The 27834-nt window shown below is 42.2% G+C and overlaps 1 protein-coding gene across 1 annotated transcript in view; it reads right to left on the bottom strand.

The window, feature by feature from the left end:
- DGKB (diacylglycerol kinase beta) overlaps positions 1-27364 on the bottom strand; it is a 534249-nt gene extending 506885 nt beyond the window's left edge. Inside the window, exon 1 of the mRNA XM_045008243.1 lies at positions 27254-27364. The gene's annotated coding sequence lies outside the window, so the exon portion shown is untranslated. The remainder of the gene's footprint in view (positions 1-27253) is intronic.
- Positions 27365-27834: the final 470 nt, after the last annotated feature.

The raw sequence follows: 27834 nt of genomic DNA, 5'->3' as shown, positions 1-27834 counted from the left end.
GAGTAAGTACTGGGTCTCACACTAGTCAACATTTTCATTAATGACTTGGACAATGGAGTGGAGAGTAAACTTATAAAATCTGCAGATGACATCAGCCTGAAAGGGGTTGCAAGCACTTTGAAGGACAAAATAAGAATTCAAAACGACCCTGACAAATAAGTGAACTGGTCTGAAATCAACAAGATGAAATGCAATAAAGACAACTGCAAAGTACTACAGTTAGGAAGGAAAAATCAAATACAAAAAGGGGGAAATAACTGTCAGTGGCATTCAAACTGCGGGTTGCGACCCAGTACTGGGTCGTGGAATGTAAGGACTGGCTTACGGCGGCTCTGGTCAGTACTGCTGACTGGGCCATTAAAGGTCCTGTCAGCGGTCCTGTCCGGCTAAGGCAGGCTAGTCCCTACCATTCTGACACTGTGCTGCGCTCTGGAAGTGGCCAGCAGCAGGTCCGGCTCCTAGGCAGGGGACCACAGAGCTCCATGCGCTGCTCCCGCCCCGAGCACCGGCTCCACACTCCCATTGGCCGGTTCCTAGTCAATGGGAGATTGGGGGGGGGGCATGCATGCAGGCAAGAGCCATGCGGAGCCACTTGTGCACCCTAGGAGCCAGACCTGCTGCTGGCTGGTTCTGGGGTGCAGCGTGGTCTGTGGTTTCAGGGCAGGCAGAAAGCCTGCCTTAGCACCCCCACTGTGCTGCTGACAGAGCTGCATGAGGTAAGCCTGCGCCCCAATCCCTGCCTCCAGCCCCACCCCAGAGCCTGCACCCCCAGCCCAGAGCCCTGACCCCCTCCCACACCCCAACCCCCCACCCCAGCCCAGAACCCACTCCCACACCCTGAACCCCTCATTTCCGGCCTCACGCTGCAGCCCTCACTCCCCTCATCCCCAGCTCTGTTGGGTCACGGGCTTCAACAATTTTCTTCAACTGAGTCACCAGAAAAAAAAGTTTGAAAACCACTGCACTATGGCCAAAAGAATTACAAGCTTCTTTGCACAAATGTGCTTCAGGTGAGGGCTAAAGAGACCCACTTTTAAAAAAGTGAGATGACACTTCAGTCTCCATGTCTATTTCTTGTTCCTTCTGCTGAGACTGATAATGAGGACAGCAACTGTGATGTTCATTTTTGTAACTATCCACTAAGAGCACTAACTTATTTTACACCAACCAACAAAAACTGCAGATGGCAACAATTTTTGATCACTAGTAATATGGTCTAAATTCAGTGACCAAGAGATGAATGATCTATATCCTTTGCCAGTTTCCCTAGTAGTCTCTGTCTCCCGCCCCCCCGCCAAAAAAAAACACTGAAGAGAGCTGAATAGATTCAAATAATACCGGTATTTTATTAAGGCTATTTGCTCTCCAACACTGACACAAAAATAAAAATTTGTCATCAAAATAAGTGAATAGCAAGATACAAAATGCCAAAAACTGTCTTAATTTACACCTGTGCATCTCCGCTGACTTCAATGGGGGTACCTGGTTAAAGACAAAAATAACATGTTTTACCCTGTAGTCTGTTCTCTGCTAAACTTACATTAACTAATACCTTTCCCCACCATTAGCCTCATTGAAATCAATGGGACTACTTGCATAGTAAGGTACAACAACAAAATAGGTAAAGGTGGTAGACTTGAACTCTCTCTTTGTAAAGTGCCATGCTTACTGATGTCCCAGTCACTGTTCCCTCTACTTTTTTCCATCCGCGTGCAGAATGAATTTTGTTATGTGCACCGAGGCAATGTGTGGATGTGCGCCACCAGTAGAAACAAAAAAAACCTAGATAAAAATATATTTTTTTTTAAAAGTTACCATAAAGATAATTACTTCAGCCAGGGCAGGTTAGGTGTTTTAGAACTCACTACTAAAAGAATTAAATTTAAGTGTAAGAGAAATAAAAAATATGAAATGCATAGACCAGTCAAACTAAAACACCACTTGAAAGAATAAAATTACAGCCATGTTATGTCTCTCTTTAAGGCACTTACACCTCCTGGAAGGCTCATTCAAATCTCAGACTGCAGCAGCTCGCCTGCTCCTGAGCCCTGTCCCCCCTAGACATGGGGTACAGGAGGAGGGGGGACATGCTGATATCAGCACTCCGCTCCCCTCCGCACATCCAGCGGGAGGGTCCCAGGAGCAGCTGGCCAGGGGCTTCAAGGCAGAGGGCAGGAGTGATGTGCCTGCAAAGCACCAGGGGGAGGGACACCTGAACACATGGTGCCGGATGTGCGTGGCTCTACTCATCAAGTGCACGGCGCTCAAATCACTTCTGGGCAGCCACCCGACTGCACAGCTTAGAGGGAACACAGGTCCCAATATACCTTATAATGAATAATTAATGCAGTAGAAAGGTACCTTTTTTTAAAGCATCATTTTTGTTGACATTCATACTTTAAAATAATCATTTTCAAAGGGCCCAATGTGTCTTCTTTCTACTTACAATCCCCACAAATGTTACATTCATTCACTTTTAAAATTTAGATGTGCATTTTTTTCTGAACAGCCAAAGCAATTAATGTACAATTTACCCTAATAGCCCAAAAAATACTCTAATGAAAACAACAGTACTTGTGGCACGTTAGAGATTAACAAATTTATTTGAGCATAAGCTTTCGTGGGCTACAGCAATGTGCTGTAGCCCACGAAAGCTTATGCTCAAATTTGTTAGTCTCTAACGTGCCACAAGTACTCCTGTTCTTTTTGCGGATACAGACTAATACGGCTGCTCCTCTGAAGCCTTTTTTTAAAGTTATAGATATTTCTAAAATATATCAAAAGTTGCAAAACATGGCCATGCTCTCTTATAAAAGATCAGGATTGCTTTGTTTGTGGTAAATTTGCCCTGAGACAAACCATTCAAACATTACGGCCCTTTGTAATGAAAGCAATGTGCCATTGGCTTTAAGCAGAATGACTTCAGAGGAGAATGTTATGCTTAAAACAGATGAAAAAATATGGCCCAAAGTAATTTCCCCCCTAAATTTAAATATTCTCGATATCTTGATCATGAAAGTTTAGCATTTAGAAAACATTGGCTAAAGCATAGCCCCTCAGTACTTCCCTTATTCTTCATATAGTCTAAAAGAGTGTGTACATTTATTACATTTAACAGGTAGGAGGAACAGGTGCAAACAGCTAAGAGTAACAGAAACAAGGGTCCTCATGACTTATGGCTCTTAAAACAAGTTCTAGACTAACAGGTGAAATCAGTCCATTTAACATCCCCATTTATTCCTGGGTCCAGCAGCAACAATCCCTCTCTCCATTACAAGGGGCTGAGATGGGACTAAGAGTAAGGACAAATACCTGCAACCTAACACAACTACTGAAGTTTAGAGTCCAATGGAATCCCTGTTTTTGACCCAGACCACCTCAACCCCATTCATGAGCTACATTGGGAACAGTGTTGGTGACAACACCACAGGAGCCAATCAATTCCTTTTTTCACCCATTTTGGTCATCAAAGGAGTGAGTGTATCCAGGAGGACTACATGTCTAGATCTGACCAGCCGTTTAGTATCATTGCTGTGGGACACATTTGGCCAAACTAGCTCCACTGTGCATCAAGGTAAGAAGCAGAGAGAGAGAGCTTTACAAAATTATAACTATTTGAGAAGATTCTCCCCCTCACACACACACTGATATCAATCTTTAAAATTAGAGTGATTGTTTATCCTATTGTAGGAACACTTAAAGATATTTCTCAGCCTTGACATGCAACTAAACTTCTGTGTGTTATGTAATATTGATAACTTTCCACATTTATGCATAAATACTGAAGTAATCTTAAGGCTCTGATTTAAAACAAAAAATGGGGAACTTAAAGTTTAAGAAGAAACTATATCTACGTTGTACAAAGGCATCATTACAGCACATACATATAAAAGAATATCCACTGCAAGAGTCTGGACTCCCTCTGTAGAACAACAACCTACTCTGAGTGCAATCCACACGTATGCCAACTGTTATGACCAAAAAAAAACAAACCCTTTAGGCACTATTAGTTATTCTTTGTTGCACTAAAGTAGACCTAAGTAGAACAAATCCATTTGTGTCATCCATAATTAACTAAGGTTCCTCTTAGCTTCCTCATCATAAAGCCATTATCTAGGAGCGTCCTGAGTTTTCATAACATTATCAATGCTCTTATGCGTTTATCAGATTGTCTAGTTAATATATCCCCAGAAATTAATGCATAATTCATCTCACGTCTATTTCTTTTGGTATTGTAAATTTAGGAGATGCAACAAAAATGTATTCAGACATCCATAATAATTTAAAAAAAAAAATCTCTATACCACCACCCTTTTTGATGAGGTTGGCAAATCTGAACAAGCTGAACTTTTGCCATGGTAATAGGTAATAATACCAATCTCCTAGAACTGGAAGGGACCTTGGAAGGTCATTGAGTCCAGCCCCCTGCCTTCACTAGCAGGACCAATTTTTTGCCCCAGATCCTTAAGTGGCCTCCTCAAGGATTGAACTCACAACCCTGGGTTTAGCAGGGCAATGCTCAAACCACTGAGCTATCCCCTCCCCCCATGCATATTGTAGAAGGCACAGATTCTAAAATGTTGTTGGATGTTGTAGGTGTGCACAAGCTAAAAGATGGCAGAGTTGTTACTTGCTCAAAGACTCTGGTGAAGGATCTATCCTTGGCAACACTAAACAGCTTAGGCCCTTCATAAGGGAAGGTTCTTTACAATATTTTGTACCTCTCTGGGAAGGCCAGAGGATTGCAGCCATAAGGCTCGATGCATGATTATGGCAAATACTACAGAGCGCAAAGCTTTGTCCAATACATCAAGAAAAGCCTGTGGGGAAGCCTTTGTAATGAGAGCTTGAAACTGCTCTTTCTGGTCTTGAGGCAAATGATCAATAAAACGTGAAAAGATGCTGTAATTTAGTCATATTTTGCAATCAAGGCCTAATTGTTGGCAACCCTGAATTTGGTATAGCTTCAAAATAATAGCTTTTGCAGCCAAGAAGGTCCAGACACTAAAGTTCTTTATTGAAGGCAGTCAATCTGGATTTATACTATCTATTGCTTTCGTTGACAGCACTGATGACCAAAGAGTTAGGAGTAGGATGGGAGAAAAAGGTATTCTGCAACATGGCCTGTACATGATACTTGTATGAGCACTTTGGGATTTGGGTGGGATGGTTGCCAGTGTTTGCCATGTCCTACTAGCTGGTGTTAGTAAGGAGTCATTGATGGGCAAGGCAATCTTGCTTTGAGGGGAAGTATGCAAAATACCCACCAGGGAATGTGGAGGTTCTTGTATTTCCATCAAGAGGATCTGCATGACCGCTACTATTCTTTTCATTAGATCTTGAAAGGTATTAAAGACATCTACATAGAATGGTGGTGGAGGGGGCATAACTGCTTCATCTGGTGAGGAGGAAGATTTGTTAGATGGTGATGTCTCCTCTTCCTACTCTTAACTCCTGCTTCTCTGAAAGGTCTTCCTGAGGAAAAAGGTCTTAAAGTACCAGTGGTAGTTGATTTAGGCGGGTCCTCTTGATGAGGGCATCCTGTAGAATTAATTATAAAGGGCCCAAAGGTTCCAAAAAGCCCACTGTGGTGGGGCATAAAAAAAAGGAGAAGGCCCCCAAAAGATGTTCCTGCAAAGATTGACAGGTCTATCAACTAGCTCCTGGGGTCTCATCCTTGGGAAATATCAAGGGAGGAAGGCTGGAATGGGAAGATGGTGGAATCCTGGACAGTGTTGTTGCCTTTATTCAAAGGAGGAGCTCCAGGGGTCACTACTGTTGGTACCAGCCGTCAAGACTGTGTGCAGGTGTCATAGCACCAAAGGATATGATGGCTCCAAAGGGTATGTCAGTACCAGCAGGAAATCCCTCTTGCTCCTCAGCAGAAGGGATTCAGGCTCTTCTGTGACTTCAAGATCCTCACAGGAGAGGAACATAGTCAGTACCAGTGAACCTGGACCCTGTTCCTTAGGGTGAGGAGCATTGAGCAGTACCAGAGACTACATGGATTAACAATCTGTATGCTCTTTGTGGCCACAGCCTGAGGAAGAAGGTACCAGAGTAGCGGCCAAGGACTATTTCTTTGAGGAATCCTTGCTCTTCAGAGAGTCCTTGCATTTGGAGGGCTCTGATGGCTGCTTACTGAGAGACTTCTTGGTACACAATATGCTGGAAGTCTTTTTTGGTGGTACCTCCTCGGAGCCAGAAGAGGAGAATGAAGCCTCAGTAATGCCTGTACGTGGATGCAAGGTCTCCTGGCTCCCTGGTCTTCTTAAAGGTGACTTTTCCATTCTTTTGGGTTTGCTCTCTCTCAGGGGAATGGAGTATGTTCCTCTTAGAAGGCTTTGAAGAGTCCAAAGCTGCCCCCAGGTCTTTGCTTACTGGAGCCCAAGCTGAAGACACTGCCAGAGCATACTAAGAGATGGGGGGGGGAAAGAATCTCAGGGAGCACTCCCAACTTAACTTCTCTCAGCTTTCTGCATCTGCTCATGAAACCAGAGCAGACCTGACAACTGGAGAGGATGAGAGACTCTCCAAGGCAGCTGGAATGCCCATAGCTGAAGGGCAAGGACCTATGACAGTTCTGATAGGGTTTGAAACCTGAGTTCTTTGGCATAACCCATGTAGGAATGGCCACAAATAGACCGGCGCTGAGTGATGGAGGCCCTGACCACGAAAGAGGATGGGAACCCCATGAAAGCACAAGTCTGAGTTAGAAAACACTAAACAAAAATAAAAATAACCAAGGTAGCTAAGGCACACCACAACCCACTTTCTCAAGTCACAGATGGATGAGAAGGAACTGGAGTGGTGGCAGGTTTGTGGCACGCAGGTGAGGGCTGACAAATCTCCAGTCAAAAGCGCACAGGTGCACACATTCTGATGCAAAGCACTGATAGTGACAATAATTTGTAGTAGTAGTCATGGATTCTATACTATTGTTGTAGGATAGGGTTTATATTTTATTTAGGTCGGCAGTATTTCCTTGTCTCATTGAGTAGGTGGTTAGATATGATAATGACAAAGGAAGGAAGTATTTGTGTCACAAAGTTAAACCATGAACTACATCTTTAGCTTTCTGTGGTATTTCTAATGTGCCTGTTGCCATAGTATCTATGCAGCATTTAAAAAGTGAACATATAATCACAGGTGGCTAATGATGTAAAACAGACTTCAGGGACAACATTGCGGCACAACAAATGACCAGACCTAAAGATTCACAGTGAGAATTTTAGTTCCCCCAGGAGGCTTGAGGTTCATTTCTAACCACTGTCCTTTTGGCTGTATAATAAAAATGTTATTGCTAGAAGTTGGGTTTGAAAAGACATATCCAGTACAGCAAGTTCTAAGTTAAAAACTAATCTTCTCTTGCCCAAACATGCATATTTTTCTTTTTATTTAGATCCAAAGTCTAGTGCTGTTCTCAGGGGTGTACAGGCATCTCTCTAAAAAGTGACTTAGATGTCTATCATTCAACTGCAGGAAGAATCATTCAACTGCAGGATGTAAAAATGCTTAACACCACATCCATATCTCTCTCTTGATGCTGGAACTCCAACAGTGATGTAGTTTGGACTAAAACAGGCATTTCAAGTACAACTCACTACTTATTTCCATGTTACTGCCTGAAAAAAAAATTTTTTACCATGCATGAATGGAATTCCCATTAACATCAATGGCAGTTCTGCATGAAGAACGAGGGCAATCTTTAGACCCTAGAGAATGATCTAATCCTGGTTTCAGGTGAAAATTTACTTTCTGTAGCTTCCTCAGATGTTTAGCAGGTTGAGAGCTGGCTGTTGAAGGGGTTTTACATATCTGCTAAGGTGAAGGCCTTAAGTTAAGGCAAACATCAGTTCTCAAGAACTTTATGTAGCGTTGGGATAATCCACAGAACAAAAATAATGTTTTGGCTGTTAGTGACAGAAAAAAAAACCTCATGCATATACATTTCATGCTATTTAGATCATTTCCAGCAGAAATTAAGCCTTAACTTAACCCTAGTGTGAAATTTTGTGACTGTCATAGTCCCCATGATATCCCGCACTTTATTGCCTGTAACAATGCATGTGCAAATAGACATCTATCCATTCATTTGCAGACTCAACATACCACCCACAAAAGTAAAGACCCCTTCTGAACATTTACACATTACAGGGTTTCAAGCTTTATATCAATTTTTCCTCAAATCAGCATTCTGAAAGTTCAAAATATAAGCATCACTCAGCATGAATAAATTCAAAAGTGAACTGAAAAACAATTGTACTTTAAAACAACGCTGGAACCAGCAGATTCTGAGTACTGTAATTTGATAGGGCTACAAAAACTCCTCACTTAACGTTGTAGTTATGTTCCTGAAAAATGTAACTTTAAGCGAAACAATGTTAAGCGAATCCAATTTCGCCATAAGAATTAATGTAAATGAGGGGGTTAGGTTCCAGGGAAACTTTTTTTCACCAGACAAAAAAGACTATATATATTACACACAATATAAGTTTTAAACAATTTAATACTGGTACACAGTGATGATGATTGTGAAGTCTGGTTGAGGTGGAGGAGTCAGAGGGTGGGATAGTTCCCAGGAAATGCCTTACTGCTAAATGATGAACTAGCAATTGGCTGAGCCCTCAAGGGTTAACTCTCACAGTCTACAAGGCAGCAGGAAAGGAGGGAGGGCAGACAGAGACAGACAGAAACATTATTTTTGTGTGTGTGTATATTTGTGTGTGTGTGTGAGTGTGTGTGTGTGTGTGTGAGTGTGTGAGAGAGAGACAGAGACGTGCATTTCCCTTTTAAGTATGAAGAGAGTGGGGTCAGAAGTACACTGCCTTGTTAATTAGATCAGCAAACTGAGACCAGACCGCAGCTGCTACTGCCTGGAAGCTCCCTCTGTCGTGTGTCCCCCCTGCTCTATGGAAGATGGGGTAAGCGGGGTGCAGGAGCGGGGGGGGGAAGGGGACACCCTGACATTAGCTCCCTTCTTCCCCCCCTCCCCCAGCAAGCAGGAGTCTCAGGGAGCAGCTCCAAGGCAGAGGGGGAAGGGACAGCTGCAATTGCTAGCCTGCTGGGCGGCTGCTGCACAGGGAACTTAGGGGAGCAAGGAGCTGATAGAGAGGGCTGTCGGTCCACCCTGGTTCCAACCACCCACCAGCTAGCTCCACCAAGCTGCTCTCCCTGCAAGCAGAGGATAAAGCAGGCGGTTGCCAAAGGACGTTAGAAGGGAGCATTGCACATCTTTAAACAAGCATGTTCCCTAATTGATCAGCAACGTAACAACAAAACAACGTTAACTGGGACTACTTTAAGTGAGGAGTTACTGTATTTGTTTTCTTCACTGGTCCCATTCACCTGTCCACGGTTAGTGTCACAAGGTTAATATGTCATATGACAGAGGTCAGAATTCAATGAATGCAGTGGCTACTGGTGGATACGTTGATATTGGATGTATCTGAATTGCAGCATTTTATGGCTCTACATACATGTCGGTGTGATAAGGCACAGAGTAGGTTGCAAGCTACAGCTGAAAAGTGGCAGATAAGCATTGTATTTCACAGCCATGCACACAACATGCCATTAAATTATATGACTCCTACTGAAAAGGTTAAAGATGTTATGTAATGGTAGATTACATGTGTTTTATTACTTACAATTAAAGGTGAGAGTGAATATTCCATAAAAAATAGTTTGAGACATTACTTTTTTGTCTTTTAGCTAATTGTGAGCAGATCAGTTTTCTCAAATGTATTAAATTATATGAAATGAAATTAAAATCCAAGTTATTTTGATTGGACAAATACAGGTAGGTATTGGTCTGTTCCTGAATGGAGAAGCATAACTCTTAGAATCAGACTTCCGGTAAGAATAGTCACATACATGAACGTTGTTTTCTCCCAATAGTCTCTAAAATTCACTTTAAAATGTTTCTATAAAACAATCTTGCCAGTAACTCTTATTTGCTCAAATATCTGCAGAAAGTGAACACAAAAGGATACAAATACAGTCAAAGTGAATTTGTTTAAAATTACAAATTAAAATTAGTAGGTTGATTGTGTAGTATTCACTTTGCTCTATGTAAAAATATCCTAATTATCAGATGTTAAAAACAATGATGGGTCTCTGCACTGCTGTACTAGTTATATAAAAAATAATACTACCACCACATTTACTGCTTTATCTTCCTCAAGGTATTTTTTCAAATTCCTTAACCCCTGTAATTAATTACAGAGTAGCTTAAACTGTAAAAACTTTTAGGAAGTTATACATTTTAATCATGATAATAGTATATGATACATGCTTGATGACATTCAGCCTCTAAACAACAATAAAAATTATACTCATCATAAAAATGTTTAATGACCATTTCAATTACTTTGGACTTGATTATGGTAGTTAGAGCATTGAAATATGTTTTTAAAGTAGCAAAAGAAAAAAATCTGAAACCCTTAAAAACAACTGTTTTTAAACAAAATATTATGTTTTTTAAAAAGATTTTGAAAATAAAGAAGCTAATGATTTCTGCCAGGTAATACATGTTGATGTAATCATATAAGGCTGCTGCTTTTTTTAAACCTGCCCTTGAAACTAGTTTGAGTCCATGGCATATTTTACCCAAGGAAAATTCTGTCTGTGACTTGCTCTGAATATGTAAGTACAAAAGTGAGATGCTTCTACTTCCCATGATCCACATACCAATGGATGTCAATTGTCACGTACAAAGGATGTCAATGAAAGTTTCATGTACAGAGCTAGCTTCATGTGTGACAGATACCAGTGTCTAAATTACCAGCTAGGATAGATACAGCAAGTTTAACACATGAACAAGTTACTCACCTTTTGCAGTAACAATGGTTCTTTGAGGGCTGTGTCCCTACATATGCTCCATTGTAGGTGTTTGTGCATCCCTGTGCTTTCGATCAGAGAATTTCAGTAGCAGTCCATCCCACACTCATGGCTCTGATAGCATGAAGGGTATTTCTCCCTCAGTTCCTTCTCTACCGCAGAGTTAACCAGTGGAAACTCTGAAGTAGAGGGGAGAAGGGAGGGTTGTGGAGGACCCATAGAAACACACACATCTCAAAGAACCATCGTTACGGCACAAAGTGAGAAAATTCTTCAAGTAGCGTCCGTATGGGTGCTCCACTGTAGGCAACTCCCCAGCAGTACCTACCACTGGAGGCTGAGACTTCAGAGTCGAGGCTGATACAAATGAAGGTACAGAGGCACCAAACTGAGCGTCTGAAGCCAAATTACTCAAAATGGCAAAGTGTTCTGTGAAGGTATGTGCAGATGCCCATGTAGCTGCTCTGTATGTCTCTGATATGGGGATAACAGACTCGAGAAAGCTATCAACAAGGAGACCAACCTTGTGGAATGCATGCATACTGAAGATGGGGGAGGGGGTGTTGCTCCACCCCCCTCCATACTTGGCAGCAGAGTTTAATGGAGCCAGAGACCCACTTGGAGAGTCTCTAAGCTGAGATCACCACACCTTTTGACCTATCCACAACTGAAAGGAAGAGCCCTGGAGATTTTTGGAAGGCCTTTGTCCTGTATAAGGCGGCCAAAACTCTCCTCACATCGAACGTATGGAGGATGGCCTCTCTGTTATACATATGATGTTTTCGATAGAATGCTGGGAGTTGAATTAGTTGATTCATGTGAAATGCAGTAGTTATTTTGAGAGTCATCTTTGGGTGTGGTCTGAGCGTGACCTTGTCCGGTAAGACCACCATTTATGGGGAATGTGCCATCAAAGCTGCTAACTTCCCTATCCTTCCGGCAGAAGTGATGGCGATGAGGAATGCCATCTTCATGGAAAGGTGAGTTAACCAACAAGTGGCCATGGGTTCGAATGGTGGTCTAGTCAGTCCTCTTAGCACTAGGTTGAGGTCCCATTGCAGAGTGGGGGTCCTTGGGAAGAAGTTTTCTATACCTTTTAGAAACCTCTTTGTAGTCAGGTGAGAGAAGATTGAGTTGCCTTCTATCTGCTAGTGGAAGGTTGCAATTGCTGCCAAGTGAACCTTCAGAGAGCTAATAGGGAGACCCAATTTCTTTAGGGATAACAGATAGTCCAGGATCACCAATAAGGTGGCTGAATTAGGGGTGACATCCTTGGATTAGCGCCATATCTGAAAATCTCTTCCATTTATGTAGATAGGTGCGAAAAGTAGCACCCTACTTACTGTTCAGTAGTACGTCTTGTACCTCCTCTGAGTAGGATGCCTCTATGTTCTGGAACCATGAAGGAGCCATGCTTTGAAATGTAGAACCCTGGATTGGTGTGAAGGGTGCAACCCTCATTCTGTGACAGGAGACAGGGAGTGATTGGTAGGGTCACCGGTGGACACAACGCCAGCTGAGACAGGTAAGAGTACCATACTTGTGTGGGCCAAGTGGGGGCAATCAGAATGATGTTTGCTTTTTTCCCTTTTTATCTTCAACAGAACCTTTAGCAATAGAGGGAATGGAGGAAAGGCATAAAGAAGGCCCTTACTTCCAAGGGAGGAAGAGAGCATCTCCCCTGAAGTGTCATCTGGTCCCCATCCTAGAGCAATACCGCGGACATTTCTTGTTCTGGTAAGTAGCAAACAAGGCTATCTTTGGCAACCCCCATTGCGGGCATATATCATGTAGAATGGTTGGCTCTACTTGCAATTCGTTGTCAAGCAGGAACATGTGGCTGAGACTGTTGGCCTTCATGTTGTGTATTCCTGATAAGCAGGCTGCTGATATTAGGACATTATGGAAGATGCATCAATTCCATAGCTTCAGAGCATCTATGCATAAGGAATGAGAGCTGGTACCTCCATGCCGGTTTATTTAGTACATACAGGCTATGTTGTCCATCATGACCTTTGTGTGATTGTTCTTGATCAATGGGAGGAAATCAGCACACGTATTTCAGACCACTCAGAGCTCCAGCAGCTTGATATGGAGACATGTCTCAGATGGAGACCATTTGCCCTAAACAGTGCAGCCATTGAGATGCACTCCCCAGTGTACGAGGGATGCGTTGGTGGTCAGAAGAAGGGACAGGTAAGACTGAACGGGGATCCCATTCATTCAAACGTTCACTGGGTCCTTCTACCAGTTCAAGGATTGTTTCACTATGGTGGGCACCAACAGGATCTTGTTTACATTTCTTCGTTTGGTCTGTATACTGAGCCAAACCATGCTTGGAGGCAACTCACGCATAACCTGGCATGAGCAATGACTGATGTGCCTGCAGCCACGTGCCCCAGAAGCTGAAGGCAGTGTCTGGCTGAGATGTGAAGGCTGGATTGTATTGTCTCTATTAATGAGAAGAGACTGAGAAATCTGTGATGTGGTAGGAGTGCCTTTGCCTGAACAGAGTCAAGGTCAACTCCTATGAACTCTAGTTTTTGAACCCGTGCTAAGGATGATTTTTTGTCCTTAATTTGTATGCCCAGTCTCAGAAATAAATCTTGTGTGATCTGAGCTATTTGTTGGGCCTCTGCAAAGGACCACGCACTGAGAAGGCAATCGTCCAGGCAGGGAAAAATCATAATACCTTGAGAACATAGATGGGCCGCTACTACTAAAAAGGACCTTGGAGAACACCCAGTGGGCCGATGGAAAGCCGAAAGGGAGTACTCTGCCCTGGTAGTAGTCCTGGCCTAGCGTGAATCTGAGGTAACACCCGTAGTTCAATCTGAGAGATGTGAAAGTATGCATCTTGAAGACTGAGGGCCAAGAACCCTTTTTCTAACACCGAGATAATCATTTACAGCATAACCAACTTGAGTTTGTGTGCTTTGGCCTACCTATTGAGAGCTCTAAGATCCAGTATAGGTCTCCAATCTATCTTTTTCTTCGGTATCAGGAAGTAACAAGAGTAGAAGCCTTTGCCCCTGAGATGTGAGAGAACCAACTCTATAGCTCCTAGACTGAGGAGATGATTAACCTATTAGCATAGTAGACTCTCATGAGAAGGGTCCCTGAAGAGAGTCGAGGAAGGGTGTTTGGGTTGGGGAAGGGAGAAGAAGTGGATGGCATATACAATCTGGACAATTTCCAGCATCCACTTGTCAAAGATTATCTGTTCCCAGGTGCTGCAAAATGGGGAAAGGTGATCTCCTAAAGAAGGAGTGCGGTTTTCTAGCAGGAGTCTGTAAGAAGAATGTTCTACTGGCACCATAACCAACCCATCAAAAGTGTCACTTTGAAGTTGAGAGCTGAGACGTGGGCAGTTGTGGCCCTGATTGTTGGGCTTAGAAAATTTTGATTTCTTTCTCTGTTGCTCATACGATCTTTTTGAGTATTGAGGCAAGTACTGTGATGATCTCAGCTTGAACTGTGGTTGCGGACTGTATTTTCTTTTGTAGGCCACTGTGTATATTCCCAGGGATCTCAGAGTCGCTTGAGAATCCTTTAGCATGTGGAGGGACGCATGTGTCTTTTCAACGAATAGTTTTGGTCCCTCAAAAAGGAGGTCCTCTACTGTTGTCTGGACCTCCTTAGGGAAGCTGGACAAATGGAGCCAAGATGCGTGTGTAGACAGAGCACGCTGCTGTGTCGGCCATGTCCAATGTGCACTGCAGAGACATTTTTGCCACTACCTGGCCTTCATTAATGATAGCCATGAAGTGGTCTTTGTATCTGGGAGCTGCTCAATACAGTTCAATTTTGTATAGTTCTGACAATCATATTTGGCTAGTAAAAGCCTAATAGTTCACTACCCAAATCTGGAGGGTGTTCCGACTGCCTCTGTCAGCTTGGTACCACATGTGCCCAATTCTAGATGGCTTTGACAGCATCGGTACTGAAGATAGAGCTAGAGAACATTTCAGCTTGATCTGGACTCACAGACCTCTTGTTACCAGTCTTTAGTGAGTGGCTCATTTCCTTAAAATCACCTGCTCTCAATATAGAAGGTTGCAGTGATGTCTCCATCTGGGACTCTGGAGGCTGAAGGGCTCACTCCATGACCAGGAGTTTTAGCCTTCACTCGGTCTTTCCTTGACCTGGGTTTTAGCTGTTAGCACCAACCACACTTCTGTGGATTGTGCTTCTCCCTGAGGCAGCAAATACATTGCAAGTGTCATTCCATTACTGTGATGAAATCCATCTCTAGCTTAGGGCTGTTGAGAAGGAACTGAGGGAGAAATGCCCGTGCATGCTGGCTAGCCTCATGGCAGGTGGAGAGCTGTGCGTGCACAGATGGGATGGACTGCTATTGAAATTCTCTGATCGACAGTGCAGGGGTGCACAGATACCTACAGTGGCACACCCATAGGGACCCTACTCGAAGAAGTGTAATTATCAGCCCCAGTGGTGTTTCAGGAGGTGCTGCTGGTGCAGGATAAGACCCCAAAGAGCAAAAGTGGATATAAAAATGGACAAGGATTTTTTTTGCATCTGAAATAACACCTATTGTAATGTTTTTGGCAACAGGCAATATATTTGTTCACCTGCAAGGGTATAGGACAACATCTCCCCTTTAGGCAGTATCTTTTAATATGTATAGCTTCCAAAAACAGCTGATTCACAACTAACAAGTATTCCACTTAGATCTAATATTAAACCTATGACTCTTGCTAACCATTGTAATGACATTGTCTTTAAAACCTTAACAAGGAAAAGCATTTTAAAAAAAAGTGTATGGTACCAAATGGAATCTGCTTCAGAATGGACACAAATTATAATTACCGATCGTTGAGCCATATATGCCATGCCCCCACGGAAAATTCAAGGGAGAAGGATTGAGGGCCAATAAAATTAATCAAGGTTCACCTTCAGTTGTTGCTTACACATGGTTCCTTCAGAGAAGGATTTAAGGAATTACAAAGGAAACAATGAGTATAAGGCGTCTGTCCCCAGCTCTGCTGGCTCTGGAGCCTATACATCCCCACTACCTTATTGGTCCTCTCCTTTCCCCCTCCCACCTAGCCTGGCTTTCAAATCAGCAGCCACAGAGGTGACCCAATAGGAATTATCACTGAAATATGTGCAGGGGCTTAAGGGGTATGTGCAACAGAGTGTGGATGCTCATAGGTTCAACCCCTTCCCACAAGTGTTCACAAGACTGTGAGAGAATGTGTAGACACAGCACTTTCCCTCTTCCACTCCCCCTTTTGGATTAGTGTAAAGAAGAATATGGCTCCTTGTGTCCTCCTTCCCAGACTTATTTGATTCCCCATCTTTTCTCTTGTAGTGAACAGACAATTCGTTTGGTCACTTACCTAATCCTTAGCAGTTCATATTGAATGTTCTGCAACGAAAAAAAAAAAAAACCAAACACACCACAAACTTCAGTAACACAACAGGACTCAACCATCTCAAGTAGCACAGAAGAGTTCATACACTAATATCCTAATACGAATGTAGATGACTGAGGACAAATACAAATGGATTCTTTGCTCTGTCTTGTCTGAGACTTCTAATTAACTTAGAAACTGCAAATATCTTGCAGCATTAGAGTTGTTACTTCCACCTTTTTAGCTTCTTTATCTCACCAAATGATGTCAACAGAAATGAAAAACGCTCTTCCCACTCTATATATCAAAATCCATTCTATGGCCAAACTCAGTGAGTATAAAGCGATTAAAGAAAGGGGATTGTATTAAGTATTATCATACCTTATACACTAAGTTTGCAGAAAGCACCCAATATATTGCTGAGTAGAAGGGGGCAGAGCCCTATAGATTTACTTCTGAAATCTCTGCAAGAATTAATTACTCCTGCCCTACACCTTCCACCTTACTCTGAGTTTTTTTTATTATTTGATAAATAATATGTAGATCACGTAATTAAAGAACATATCAATGCAATCAGATAAGGGAGAACAGCTACTGTTCAATCTTAACTTTGGTTAAACACTTAAAGGCCTGGTCTACACTACGCGTTTAAACCGGTTTAAGGAGCGTAAAACCGATTTAATGCCACACCCGTCCACATTAAAAGGCCCTTTATATCGATATAAAGGGCTCTTTAAACCGGTTTCTGTACTCCTCCCTAACGAGAGGAGTAGCGCTAGTATCAGAATTACCATATTGGATTAGGGTTAGTGTGGTCGCAGATCGACGGTATTGGCCTCCGGGTGGTATCCCACAGTGCACCACTGACCGCTCTGGACAGCAATCTGAACTCGGATGCAGTGGCCAGGTAGACAGGAAAAGCCCCGCGAACTTTTGAATATTTCCTATTTGCCCAGCGTGGAGCTCCGATCAGCACGGGTGGCAATGCAGTCCGAAATCAAAATAAAAAAAGAGCTCCAGCATGGATCATGCGGATGTGATCGCAGTAAGGGCAGGCAAATCTGTTCTATCAGCGCTCCATTACAGAAGACGAAATTCAAAATCATTTTTAAAAAATCTCCACACAGATGCCATAGCAGGGACTCAGCGCACTGCTGCGTGACAAGCGTAATGGAAAGCCAAAGAATCAAATGGACGCTCATGGAGGGGGGACTGGAGCGGGGACTGGAGGACTCAAGCAATCCCACAGTGCCTGCAGTCTCCGAAAAGCATTTGCATTCTTGGCTGAGCTCCAAATGCTTCTAGGGTCAAACACAGTGTCCGCGGTGGTTCAGGGCATAGCTCGGCAATTTACGCACCCCCCCACCCACCCCCAGAAGTGAAAGGGAAAACAATCCTCTCTTGACTCTTTTACATGTCACCCTATCTTTACTGAATGCTGCAGATAGACGCGATGCTGCAGCAGTCAACACCAACATCCTTGCTCCCCCCCCACCCCCCGCCATGGGTGGCTGATGGTGCAATATGGCTGATATCCATCGTCATCATCAGCCTATTGGCACATGGGGCAGTGCAAAAGGACTGGTAACCATGCCGACTAGCATTCAGTGAGGTCAATCATGGGCGACGGTGTAAAAAGCTCCTGATTTTTCCTGGTAGATGGTGCAGTATGGCTGGTAACTGTCTTCATCATAGCAACAGGGGGCTGAGCTCCATCAGCCCCCGCCCTTCATGTGTAAAGAAAAGATTCAATTGTCCCTGGACTAGCAGCGGGATGCTGGGCTCCTTTCCTCCACACTGCTTAATGTCCTGTCTGGACTATCATAGCAGCTGGAGGCTGCCTTCCACTCATTTCTCACTAACAAGTCACTGTGTCTTATTCCTGCATTCTTTATTACTTCATCACACAAGTGGGGGGACACTGCTACAGTAGCCCAGGAAGGCTGGGGGAAGAACGGAATCAACAGGTGGGGTTGTTGCAGGAGCACCCCCTGTGAATAGCATACAGCTCATAATTTCTGCTGGATCTGACACAGAGCACTGTGCTCTCTGGTTCTATGATACAGTGGTTCTCTAGTACACTTGCCCATAGTCTAGGCAGGACTGATTCTATTTTTAGATACCAAAAAGGAGGGATTGACTCAGGGAGTCATTCCCAATTTTGGCTTTTGTGCCCCTGGCTGATCTCAGCCAGGGGCACTTATGACAGCTGCAAATGGTGCAGTGCAAAAGGACTGGTAACCATGATCATCTTATTACCAATTTATGGTATGGTAGTTGGTACAGTATGGCTGGTAACCATCTCTGCTGTCATGCAAAAGCAAAAGCATGCTGCTGTGTAGCGCTGCTGAATCGCCTCTGTCAGCGGCATCTAGTACACATACGGTGACAGTCACAAAAGGCAAAACAGGCTCCATGATTGCCATGCTATGGCATCTGCCAGGGCAATCCAGGGAAAAAAGCCGTGAAATGCTTGTCTGCCGTTGCTTTCCCAGAGGAAGGAGTGACTGACGACATTTACCCAGAACCACCCGCGACAATGATTTTTGCCCCATCAGGCACTGGGATCTCAATCCGGAAATTCCAAGGGGCAGGGGAGGCTGTGGGAACTATGGGATAGCTACGGACTAGCTACCCACAGTGCAACGCTCCAGAAGTCGACGCTAGCCTCGGACCGTGGACGCACACCACCGATTTAATGTGTTTAGTGTGGCCGCGCGCACTCGATTTTATACAATCTGTATTGCTAAACCGGTTTATGTAAAATCAGAATAATCCCGTAGTGTAGACGTACCCAAAGATTCAGAAATTTCATTGTTCAACCTTCAACTTTTTATATCCTATTTTATATGGAACATGCACTATAATTATATGCCTCCACAAAATGGCCTTTGAATTTATTTAATTAGCTATGAAATATGTAAAGAGATGCAATATTTATTAATTAAAAATAATTCTTTAAAATAATTTCTGTTCTATAAATATATGTACTGTGCTTTAGAGATGTAAACCACAATATATAGGTGTATGCTTATTATTGGTTTACTTTCTTCTCTAGACATCTATCAGCATGTTAATGTTAGAATATGATTTTTTTAAATATTGCAGAGTTTAGAAAAGTCCATTTGTAAAGTTCAACAAATCCCTCTGTCAATGACAAAAGACATGCCTATGACCTTATGTTCATACAACCTAAGTATGAATTCACAGAAATTCTTGGTAGCAAGGCTAGAATTTCCTCTTGTGCATTAGAAATACAACTGGAAATACTGGGTCATCCATCAAGATTATTTTTCTCATCACCAACCACAATAAGTAAAAACCTCCAAAGTTTACTAGTATGTTGTGTAATACAAACTGAGCTAGAAAAGTATCTTGACTGGTCATACAAATAACCATATGAGCTCCTTTTGTAGTCTCTGGATGCCTCAACTAAATTACAAGATATGGAGAAGTTTCAGTCTTTAGTACAGTTTTTAGTGATTTTTCAGAGACCGACAATTTCACAACTGATTATAATGTTTTACTTCTTTTTCAAGCATCAAACACTGAGTATTCATTTCATGTTGTTAGACAATAAGCACACTGTATCCACTGGTCATTCACCACTCTAGACTACCATTCATCTGGGATTTCTGTGCCCAGCCTCCCCTGCTGCAGGCTCCTCACATTTCTTTCCATCGTGGCAATGAAGGGGGTCTATCCATGGCTCAAAGAGGGGCAGGAACAGATCATTTTGCATTTTAACAAACAACAACATGGAACCTCTCATCACGAGACCCCCATGGCTTCATCCTCACAGCTGGAAGGAGCTTTATATAGGAGTAACCCTCAGAAAAATGCATTTCAAATAGTAACTGGACCATAAAAGGGAGGGGCAAAAACATTCTAGGTTCTCTCTCTTTCTCCTGACAAAGAAAACAGACCATTGGACTTTGCGAGGGGCTCTGACCTGAGAATTTGGTCAATCCTGTTGCTGGGATCATATAGTAAGGATTTGACCTTGAACCAAGTCCAGTTTGTTAAGTTAAAAGCATTTACTCTTTATGTCTCTTGTAATCATTTCTGATTTTAATGCCTTGTACTTGTATCACCTAATATCTATCACTCGTAGTTAAGTAAACTTTTTTTTCTTTAATCAAAATTAATTCAGTATTGTGTTTAAACTGAATTGTTTGGTAACGTCAAAGAAAGTAGCAAACTGTTGTACATTGACACCTTACAGGAGCAATGAACCTCTAATTTCTGGACAGTCCAGAATAGGGTTGCACAGTGCAGAACACATGTTTTCTGAGGAAATTCCAGGACTGGGAGTGTGTTGAGGTCAGTCTGCAACTGGTAACCAAGGCTAGCGGATGCCAGAATGTGAATGGAGTGTGCTGGCAGGCTGCAGCTATACAAAGACACTCGGGGTGTGACCTGCATGCTGTTTGGCCCAGGTTGGGACCTACAGCAGCAATGCATTGTAAGGCACACAAGGTTGCACACAACCCTTCATTGGTCTGGATTGCACCCTGGAATGTTATACTCTTGTTGTGCCTACTCATGGCCACCACCTTTAGGTCCCAGAGGTATGGAAATAGACTTTTCTCCTTTCATAGATAGGCCCTGAAAAGACTGCCACCATCTTGTTGTGATTCTTTGGAGGGCTGAGCTACCTCAGTGCATGGCTTGCCACAGGCATTGCTCTCCTGCCATTTCCTGCCCCTAGTGTTTGAATTTAGGTCACTGTCATGGTATGGCCCCCCATCCTGCAAGCACATAAGCACATGCAAAACCTTACTTATTTGAGTAGTCCCTTAGTGTTCAATATGGTTACTCACATGCTCACTGGATTGAGGCTTTTGTATATGTTATGCAATACCTCAAATCACTGCTATAATACAAACACAAGCAGTAGCAGAGGTCAACTAGAGAGCCACTAGCCAGCCTGAATCCCCCATTTTGTGCTTTTGTACTCTACTCTTCTCCAGGGATGCCTTCCCATAATGGATCCCTGAAGCCCATTGTGAGCCTTGAAGAGCTGAAGACGAAAAGTCCTGGTGACTCTTGCCAATTTCCCAAGACAACTCTTGAACACCTAAATACTTATACATTTGTGGTAGAGGGGAAATTACTTGCATTAGTCAGTTTCCTTTGGCATTAAATTATTTAGATGGTAGAGGCTATCTGACACGATCAGGATTGCATAATCCTGCTAAGTTTCGTTCACATCCTGTTCCCTGTATAAATCACCATTGCAACGGAACACTTCATAAACTCACACAGGAGAAGTAACTGGGAAGTGGAGCAGTTTTTCATGGTGGGTGGCCCACAACATATGATGCAGACAGCATGACATATACTTTGGGGAAATTCGCTTTGGACAAATACACTGATTTTTTTTTCTTTTGGTCTCCTACTCATGTTGTACTCTGACCACAATAATAAATAAGTCTACAGGTGTGGGGGGGTGGGGCGTGGAGTCGAGAGAGAGAGAGAGAGCAAGAAAGAGCCATCCAAGTAGTCTTATTATGTATCTGTCCAAGGATCTGAGAGCACTTAAACATTCATTGAGTGAATTCTGCCTCATGTCATTCCTATGAGATAGGGTGCCATAAATCTTACCTTTCCAGCACTGGGATACGGTGTCCCTCAGTTTCCCCTGGTTCTTGTGTAGTTGGGCATTTAATGTGGTTAATCCCTCCAGCCAAAACTTGTAAAGCTTTCCTTTTCCAGGGTAGGAAGTCCAATTATGAAGCCAGACTGTGAACCCCTTACTAGCATTGATTAACTGTTAATCACACAAGTAGTCCCATTGAAGACAATTGTAAAACGCACAATGTTTTCAATTGGGCCAGGATTATATCCAGTGGGTCTACTCATGCCCATAACTGCTCATTAGTGGAACAAAAGAATTCATAACCTGGCCATGAACATGGGCTCTGACTAAATGATCTACATGTACGTAAGTGCCAGCATTGCCCGTGTATCATGAAACTAGCCCACTTACCTCAAGTCAATTTCCCCTTCTATCTGTTTCATGGAAATTGCAGAATGGTGCAATCCAATTTTTTAGTATATACACAATGCTTTCAGCCTAATCTGCAAGAATACCATATACATTTCAATCTGACTACTTTAATAGCCAACATTACAAGCTTACAGTAGAACCTCAGGAGTTACAAATACCAGAGTTATGAACTGACCAGTCAACTACACACCTCATTTGGAACCGGAAGTACACAAACAGCATCACAAACCCAAAAGAGCAAATACAATACAGTGCTGTGTTAAATGTAAGCTACTAAAAAATTAAGGTAAAGCAGCATTTTTCTTCTGCATAGTGAAATTTCAAAGCTGTATTAAGTCAATGTTCAGTTGTAAACTTTTGAAAGAACAACCATAATGTTTTGTTCAGAATTATGAACAATCTTCATTCCCAAGGTGTTCGTAACTCTGAGGTTCTCCTCTAGTTATTTTACAGTATCTGCATAGTCATACCTTTTCAGTACAGCAGTAGGAAAAAATGATTAAGATGGGAATTTGAGCTTTTGGAAACTCTGATCAAAGTGAGGCACAAACTCTTTTGTGCTTAAATAAATTAGACATGAAAGGGAAAAAATGACTGATTTATAGCCTTATTTTTGCCAAAAGTTGTCAGGTAGACCAAAATATAGGTCACCAAAAACTCTTAACAATTTTGACGACAACAACTTGCCCATATTCATACAGCTTCTGCAGAACTTTCTAATTTAAAAATAATAATAATAAAAAAAATTAAAACTGTATTACTACAAAAAGAAAAAAAAATTGTCAAAAAAATCCAAAGTCCCCAAATGAAGCTGAAAGGCTTTAAAAATATATATTTTTATAAAATTTGAAAATCCCTCTGCTATTATATACAGAAAATTTCATTTCTGCTCCATTTGAAGTTGCATGAAATTCAAAAGGATCAATACTGAGAAACTGAGAAACACTAAGAAACTGACATGTGTGTCACAAAAATGTTTTAAACACAAAAAAAGCTTACCTAGATGCTATTTTTCTAAAATGTATAGTTTATTAAATAGAAACACTATTTGAAACAGGATAAACTTATGTGTGGTGGGGGAAGTTACTGAATTCCACCAACTAGAACTCTAATTAGTAACACTAAAGTGACAGATGTGTTTGTAAATTCTCTCTTTTTTCCTGAAAAGTTTAGGACAGCACAATGGTGTCACAAGTTGTTTGCTTTCATTCCAAACTGCTACTAATGGGTCAGTCACAGAATAATTAAGCAACCACAAAGTGCTTACATTCCTTAAAATTTCAAATGTGTGTAAAAGTAAATAAAGAAAATAATATCCCTCAGGCCCAATATTGTAAGCATTACTCAGACAAAGCCTCCATTATCTTCATATAAAGGCAAAAAATACTTCAAAGGGGAAAATGTTTGTTTTAGATTGTATAAAGCTGTTTTATTTGATGTTTTGGAACTATTATATACTGATTTAAAAAAGCATGCACACTGTATATATTCCTTTGAAAATGAGCAGACAGTGTACTCAGCAAGCCTGGCTGATAGTATTATATTAAATCATTTATCTTTAGCAAATCATTTATTTTCATCACTGCATAATTAACCCATTAACAATGTTGTTAAAAGAATAGGTAAAATTAGACAAACAATATCAGTTTCAATGCCCAACATATTAATTTTCTGAGTGGCTTTTTCTCCCTGTCAGAGTATAAAAGTGAGGACACATGAAAAATAACTTTTTTAAAAAGTCACTTTCTAAACTTTTTCACAGAATTATTAATTGGTTTGTCCAGCTAGAAAGCTATCATATCATGGTAACCATGGTATAGAAAAATTACTGTGCTGAAGAGCTATGTTACTACAAAGAATTTGACAGTGTGTAGAGAATTATAATGAGAAAACTCCAGGTTACTAATAATAATATACACCACCACAACAGGTATTCCTGGAGCATTACAACGAATGTAAGAACGTTCCCAACCTTAAAGAGCTTACAACTAAAGAACCAAGTCATCCTACAATTGTGATTTTCCTGCATAAAGGACTACAATTTTTCTCCACTGCCTTTCATCTTGTGTAGTAATTTACTACTATCCAAAGTACAGTGTGTATATAAATTGCTAGCATTATGACTGGGTAGCACTTTAGACTACTTTGCACAGGTACACATTTTTTTCCCCACAAGGCTGAAGAGAATCAGTTCTATTGCTGCTTTTCTTTTTGAAGAGAGGAGATAGTGATTATCCCCACTGAGAACGGGAGCAGAGTTTAGTGGAACAGAAAAGGAGTTTGACTCTAAAACCAATTGATCTCAAGAGGCCACCAGAGGTCTGTGCCTCTGAACTGCCTCCTGTCCACCAGGGAGCCATATTCCTATGATGTCCCCCAAATGTTGTCAGCCTTCCACACTGCCCTTCAGGGGGATGGCATATCACAGTGAGGGAATGGGTCTGAATTCCATCTCCTTCCCATCTGTGAAGCTTGTTTGAGTTTCCTATGCTCCTGGACAGCATGCAACCAAGAAAAACTACCCAAACTATGTCCCTCTCATCTCCCTGTACATATTTTATCCTGCTTGCTCTCTTTCACTTGTGGAAACAGTGGAGAACTGGCCATAGAGTAGACACCGCAGACCAAGGAATGACAAAAGGTAGGGAGATACAATATGTGTGGAGCTTTCATTATAAAATATGTTCTGTGTGACAAATTTAATTATAAAAACAGAGAAAATGCCAGAAATAATACCTGCTAAAAACAGACTTGTTAAAATTATGGGTGGGGAGAATGTATATTTAACACACTAATGCATTATAAAGGTCATGCCAATTCAAAGAGGAAATGAATGTTATACTAACATTCAAATAAGCTTCCGTCTAGTTATTTGATTTCAAATAACTCGATTGCAAAAGTATAGTTTGTTTTAAAAGGGAAACTCAAAAGCATTTACAGATGCTACAATGTAAATATGCACTGAAAGCAGAAGTCCAGTTCTGTCATCCAGCTGACTATCTTTAAAGTTTTTAACAGTGTTGTCTTACTACCATAGGCTTAGCCAGCCTATTATAAGTTTGTTTGTAAAGACATCAATCAAATCTACTTCCTGTTTGGGGCACATGCTGCTCTAGCAGCTTTCCTACAGCTGTTTCACTATTATCTTCATTCCTCCTCTAGTGATCTCAGTAATTGTCAAGAGCTGTCCACCTGCATCCTAAAAAGGCACCACATGGATGACATTTTGCCTCATAGGAGTGATGGTACAAAAATCCTTGTACATAGTAAAATCACACAATACACTTTAATCTGTAATAGCTTTCCTACTCTCAGATTGTTTAAACTCTTAAAAAAAAATCCATCCATCCAAGTATTAATACTGACCCATTACTTCACCACCACTTCTCTCTAACATCCTGGGGCACACACAGCTACAACAACACTGCAAATACCATATTCTATGAACTTATGAAACAGCCTCTGCAAGTAGCATCCTGCACATATTTCCTCCTCCCAGACAAATAAGTATCTGTATTCTGTTACATGTGTGCAATCCTACTAATTCCAAAAGGATTAATAGTTCTTGGTCCAAAATATTTAAAACTTGAGGGTGTGGGGGAGTTTACCCCTCTCTCCATTTTAGTCCCCTAATAAAGCATTGTTTGAGGACTTTTATTTCCTGATAAACAGCTGTTATTTTGCATGTCTATGTTGTTCCACCCCCACAAACGAACATGGGGCATCGTGACAACCCTGTAAGAGATTCTGCTTCTGGATGTCAGCTATTTCTTAGAAGCTGCTGTCATTCTGTACATCCTATCCTTTTAACACACAATGCAGTATTTCTGGATTGTCATTTCTCTCTCACTCACACATACAAACAAAAATTGTCATTTCATCTGCAAAGCCTGGGAGGGGTCCAGGCATATTTTTCATAGGTCTAAGACACTCCTTGGAACCTACAGCACTTCCTAGAATTTTCAGAGACAATGGTGATCAGGTGGTTTCTGCATATGAAAAAAAATCCAACAAAACAGGGAGGAAAAAAAACAGGTTCTTAAACCTCAATAGGAGTGTGGCATTTCTCTTAAAAATAGCTGGGTTTTGAGTTATGGCTTCCCCCACCCCTGCCCCCATGTGCCTCCCCTCTCACTTGTGGAAATAATGCTACCTCTTTTCATTCTGTTGCCATGCCTTTTCTTTTTGCGGAAATATTTTTACAATGTTGGCTTTTGGAAGCTATGCTAACTTGTTAAAATTGTTTTTTAAAGATGACTAAAACTTCTCCTTTTTTCCAATACTGCAAAAGGTCATTGGTTTTCCTCTATAAAACAATCTCCATGAGAATTATCACCAGAGGAACTGAAAGACTGCCTATTTGGAAGAGGAAGAATATTCATGATGTTGTAATGTTCTGAGGAAATCCCTAATCCACCTCAAAAACAGTGCACTTATAAGAAATTTAATGTGAACACTTCTGACATTTAAAAAAAAACTTCACACTTCTTTAAAACAACAAAATGAATCAAAGCACAACTGGACTTCGTAAAACATGAACGAACTGTAAATAAGTTGACCTCAGACATCTGAAAGTTTAGGCAAATACAACGTTGCAATATTTTTAATTCCTTCTTGGAAAGTCATTTAGACAAACAAGCTGCCACCTCAACAGAAAGTTTCAGGAGTTGGGCCTTCGCAGTTCAAGTTTCCGGTTGCATGTTTTGTTTCATCCACTCACTACTCTATTAGTCACAATGAATGCTTAAGAGACCATGTATATGGAATTTAACAATTGATGAAAAGCCATCAGGCAACATGACATTTGCTGTGGCATGAAAACGATATAGGTCAACGAGACAAATGGACTTGACAGTAAGTAGGAACTGACTGAAGATTAATGAATCATGAAGCATCCAATGCACTCATGGCTGCTACAACTTTCTTCCTAACCGCTCCCATGTATATACGCACATATTCCCCTCAGCTAAGCTTTCAAGACTGCAATCAATCAATCTAAGCACCCGGTGATTTGCTAACTTACTGCAGTACGATGCAGAGCGAGCAAACGTGCACCTCTGGAGTGAGCCAGCGATCAGCACACCAGACAGTAGCAGCATCTGGTCATCTATCCTGATCACTGCAAATACACAGTGTCTGCCACCGTCACCTCTCTCGCAGGCTGCTGCAGCAGAGCCCCTAACCTTACTCCCCACTGAAGCCGCACAACACCGGCCTCCAGAACAACTGCTAACAGCAGCTTCTCTCCCAGCCCCGGCGGAAGATGGTCAGAGCTCTTCAGTCAACTGCGCTGCTCTTGTCCCAGGAATAGGCAACCCCAAGCCCAGCCGCGCATTGTATGCGGGCTTTGTACCAGCCAAACTCCCACCCCCTTTGGGGGAGGAGGGTCTCCCACAGAAGCTCCCTATAAAACCCAGGCATTGCTCAGCGCCAGCCCGACACCAGCAAAGCGGCGGTACCTGTTGGCCAGCAGCGGCGTTTATCCTCCTGCGCTGCCTCAGTCCCGGGCTGCGTCCGTGCTGGCCGGGCGCGCCCTGTGTGCTGGGGGGGGGGGAAGGCGAGCCAGTCCCGGCCCCGGCCCCGGCCCCGGCCCCTCCTGCTGCT

This window comes from Mauremys mutica, chromosome 2 (assembly GCF_020497125.1).
Source record: "Mauremys mutica isolate MM-2020 ecotype Southern chromosome 2, ASM2049712v1, whole genome shotgun sequence".
Classification (NCBI taxonomy): domain Eukaryota; kingdom Metazoa; phylum Chordata; order Testudines; family Geoemydidae; genus Mauremys; species Mauremys mutica.
Note: the sequence above shows the minus strand (reverse complement) of the source record. Positions and strands in the feature narration are given on the sequence as shown.